Raw genomic sequence first — 4,659 nt, 5'->3', positions numbered from 1 at the left:
CACAAGCAGATATTTGTACACCAATGTTCATAGTGGCATTGTTCACAATTTCCAAGAGATGGAAACCATGCAACTGTCCTTCAACAGATGAGTGGATAAACAGCATATGGTATTTACATACAATGGAATGCTATGCAGCAGTAAGAAGAAACAAGAAACAAGGTCCTGAAATACATGGCTACATGAATGAAACTTGGAATATATAATGCTGAGTGAAACATGTCAGAAACAAAAGGATAGAATTGCATATTATCACTACTATGAACTCCCTGAACAATATAAAATCAATGTCTTATATTGTAGAATACAAGGGACCTAGTGATAGAAGCTAGTGAAGGAGGAATGATAATCCAATATATTCAGATATGTTAATGAGGGTGAATTCAATGGTATGGAAATGGATATGTGTGATTGTTAGTGGGATTATAAGTATCAGAGTTACATTGAAGGTGAATAGGATTGAAAGGGGTTCTTTAAATGCATATATCCCACAGATCAACAGTACAAATTAGATAGGTGTTTGCATGATACACTTCTAAGTTATGACACTGGTACAGAGAGTTGACAACAGAATCATATAAGGGAAAAATCTACCTATTGCATACTAGGTCCTATAATTAATAGGAATACTTTTCTAGAACCAAACTAACACTAGAGACAAATAATTAAGGGCTGAAAAGAGCTATGGGGTGTTTGGGTCATAAGGATTGTTTAAAATGGTGAGTGATGAGGACTGTACAACTAAATAATGACAATGTGAGACATGGATGGATTATCATGGACAGAACTTATGCTATGTGAACTTGGGAATGCCCTACTTTATGTCAGGCCCTTGATTTTGAGGCTTGCTCTTGTGAAACTTATGACTGTAAAGGGGAGGCTAAGCTAATCTATAATTATGCCTAGGTTTCATCTACAGAGAACCTCTTTTGCTGCTCCAATATGGACTTTCTCTCTCTAAGCCCAACTCTTCAAATAAATTCTTCACCCTCCCCCCAACATGGGAAGGGACCCATGAGTCTCCTTGGTGATGTAGGACATGGATTACAAGAATGAGCCTGACCTTGGCATTGAGGTGTTGAGAATTCTTTTAGGAACAAATGTGGGAAAAGTGGGGTGTCAGGGTAAAGTCTCAGTGGCTGGGAGATTTTGTGTAGAATTGAGGGACTCTCCTGGAGGTTACTTCTGTGCAGGCTTCAGCTGGATGTGCCAAATGGCCACAATATGATAAGCCCAAGTCAACAGTAGTCCTGAAAACCCTAAAGAATAACTGCATCCCTATCTGAGACTTTATACATGTTTCACTCATTAAATTAATTCTTCAGAAATTTAAGTCCTCCAGAGAGCTCCTATGCCAGCTAAATTCCAGAGCCCACAGGCAATAGCCCCTTCAGTAATATCAACTAGATGTGTCCCCTTTTCCCATGATGTTGACACCCCTTTTCAACATGAGCTAGGTTGTTGCTGCCTAGACATCCCTGAATATCGGGAAAGTGATTAAACTAGAAGAGGTAGCAAAAGACAAGATGGAATTTGGCAGAAGGTTATGAATACTGAATCTCTATATAATTTTCTTTTTCTTTGTTGTTAGGGTATTAGAAAAGCCAGAAGGAAAGGACTGAAATGGTGGAACTGTAACCCATTGTATTCTTTGAAATTTGCTATCTACTTTTTAAAATTTAATTTGAAAGTTATCACCTTTTCATTTTTATGTTATATTTTGCAATAAGGAAATAACTGAAACTATGGTACTGTAGCTCAACATTTTTTGGAAATTTTCTATATAACTATTTGTTAAATCATACTTTGAAATTTATTACCTTTTTGCATATATATTGTATTTCACAGTGAAAAAGTGGCTGGTGATGTAGAACTGTAACCCATGGCTTTCTTTGGAGTTTGTTCTGTAACTACTTGTTGGCTTGCACTTGGAAAGTTATCACTTCTATGTGTAATGTTATATTACAAAATAAAAGATATGATTAAAAAAGGCTGGTACAGTAATGATACCACTTGTATATTTAACCAACATTTCTGATACCCTCTCATTTAAAATTGAAATGTTCACTATGCAAAGTATTTAGCTGTCAAGAGGGAGTAACTCAGAGGCATCACATTGTCTATAAACCAGCTGGAAGGAGTCATCCAGACTTTGCCCTGTCTAACCTTCTCTGGGCAATTATTAGATAAATCATCATAGATTATATACTCCCTATAGAAGCACCGAGGAGAATCAGGCTTGACATGGTATGCAACTGTATTGCTGGTTTTAGTCACAACACAACCTGGCTTTGGTTTTCTACTGAGGATCTGTCCCCCAGCTGCAGTGACAAGCTTAATAAGGTTGTCCTTTGGATGGTGTTTGAAGGTTCCCCCAAAATAGAAGTAGCATCCATCAAACAGCTTTGGCAACTGCTGTTCTCTGTTCAGTCTGCTTCTCTGTGGACCTTCAGGAACTTCATACTTTCCCTTCTGATCATATATTTTTCTTTGTAGACATGCTTTCACCCATTCAAATGTTGGGATCCAGCATCCATTGAGAATCTCAAGCATATATTTCAGGGTACTTTGGACTATGTAACCAGGAACAATGACATGAGTTACTGTACTGTCAAACTCAACACATTTTTTAGCCTTAAGGATTCCTTCCAGCTCACTGAGCATTTTTCTGCTGTCCTGAAGAAAGCCCATTGCCTGTAAGTACAAGAGGACCATCCTAATGCTGACTAGTGTTCATTACCAAGCAAAGGCTAGTTGATGATGATTCATTCTTCTCTGGTAGCAGCATTAGCAATTTTATATTTTCACTCTCTGTACAATCCACAGGCCACAGACCAAATATGCTAAATGGCATTCCTGGAGGCTCCATAAGAGCCACAGTTTGACTATGTTCACAGGTCCATTCTTGGCCACACCATGAAGTGGTGAGTCATTCTGATACCCATTTGTGTTCACCAATGCCTTGTGTTGGATCAATAATTCCACTACCTTCAGGTGCCCATGATTGCAGGCTTCATGCAATGGTGCCCATCTAGTGTGGTCTTTAATATTTGAGTCACTTACATTTTGTAAAAGATACTCAACAGAAGGTATGTCACCCTTAATAGAAGCAAAATGGGGAAAAGTTTCTCCTCTATGATTTCTTTTCCCAGCCATAAAGGTATTGGGTGGCAGTTTCTTTGCTGAGGGGCTAGACATCATTCATATGTGACTTGGACTATTCAATACAGAAGGTGGCATACCTGGTGAAAGGTTAATGGATCCATCTGATATATTACTATTTTTTCTCCTTAATATATCACAAACTTCAAGCTTGCTTGAAGGTGGGGAGGAATACTCAGTCAATGGTTCATTTTCTGAGAGCATCATTTGCTTGACAAAATCTCCATTGGTGCTCAGTTTGCTGCTTCTACCTCCCTTATAAATGGGACTGAAGAGTCTGTTTTGGTGCCCACATTTCTATAATAACCTAATGGCAAGGATTTCTTAGATGAAAGAATTTTCACAGACATTCTCCTGAGTAATTACTACCTCATTCTTGTTCTAAATTTCTGGAGACATTATTTGTTCAACCAGTGGTAAACAGACTTCATTTAAGCTTACAAAACATTCAGATTCTGTTAGGGAGTCACTTGCTAGTAAGTCTATTTCACTATTTACCTAAGGGCTAACAATAACAGATGGTTGACTATAGAAGGTTAACAGCTTTTACTTAAATTCCCATTTGGAGTCAAGTTCATTCTTGTTTTTCCTTCTCTAAATTACATTCCTGGTTGATCTCAGCTAAAGTTTTCTTTTTTTGCTTTTATATAGATCTTGTAGAAGCCTTTTTAGCTGTCTCAGAAAAATCTGCTGGAAGGCCTGTGGAAAAGAATTCACACACTGAGATCTGCTGAGCATTTTTGTTATTTATCATTTGAGGCTCCATTTAAATGCGAACTTTACACACAACATATCTCACCTTCTTTGAGGAATAAACCACATTTTTATTGAATTATTTTAATTTCTGCATCATTAAATAAACTTGTCCAAGGTGTATCTTCTTTCAAATCAGAAAGCCTATTGTCACTGAGCAAATTTTGAAGCTTACTACAAAGTTGGATCATGCTGTCCAATTGTCTATTTATCTTCACATCTTGTATCAAGGGTGAGGTATAACAAACTGGGCATTTGGTTTCAATGCAGTCACATGATTGCTGCAGAAGATGTGCTCACATCCTCCTAAGTACACAGGCTCCTTCAGAATAATGGTGCAATGAAAGCAGGGCAAAAGCTTCTCCAGTGGGTCAAGCATGGCATGGCTGTAGGTCCAGGATCCACAACCCACCAGATCCATGGTGTGCATGGGAGGAGTCTGGTACCCAGAGTAGACCCTTGGCCACTGGTCCCCTGGCATCACCCTTTCTCCATGGGAAAGTCCCCTCAGAGAGGAAAGGCCAGGTGGGTTCACTGTGGGCCTGAGGCCCACCCTCCAGCCTGAGCAGTTTCTGCCTCTCAGCCTGCCTGGTCAATTGATTTTTGAAAAGGCTACCAAAGACACTCCACTAAGATGGAACATTTTCTTCAAGAAATGATGCTGAGAGAACAGGATATCCATATCCAAAAGAATGAAAGAGAACCCCTAACTCTCCTTCTACAAAAATTAACTCAAAATGAATC

At 38.7% G+C, this 4,659-nt stretch overlaps 1 pseudogene; it reads right to left on the bottom strand.

Annotated features, from left to right (window-relative positions):
- Nucleotides 1-2,080: 2,080 nt before the first annotated feature.
- Nucleotides 2,081-4,396, bottom strand: LOC119523531 (annotated as a pseudogene).
- Between the last annotated feature and the right edge of the window lie 263 nt (nt 4,397-4,659).

Source organism: Choloepus didactylus, chromosome X (assembly GCF_015220235.1).
Source record: "Choloepus didactylus isolate mChoDid1 chromosome X, mChoDid1.pri, whole genome shotgun sequence".
NCBI lineage: Eukaryota > Metazoa > Chordata > Mammalia > Pilosa > Megalonychidae > Choloepus > Choloepus didactylus.
The sequence above is the reverse complement of the archived record's forward strand: the minus strand, read 5'-3'. Positions and strand labels throughout refer to the sequence as shown.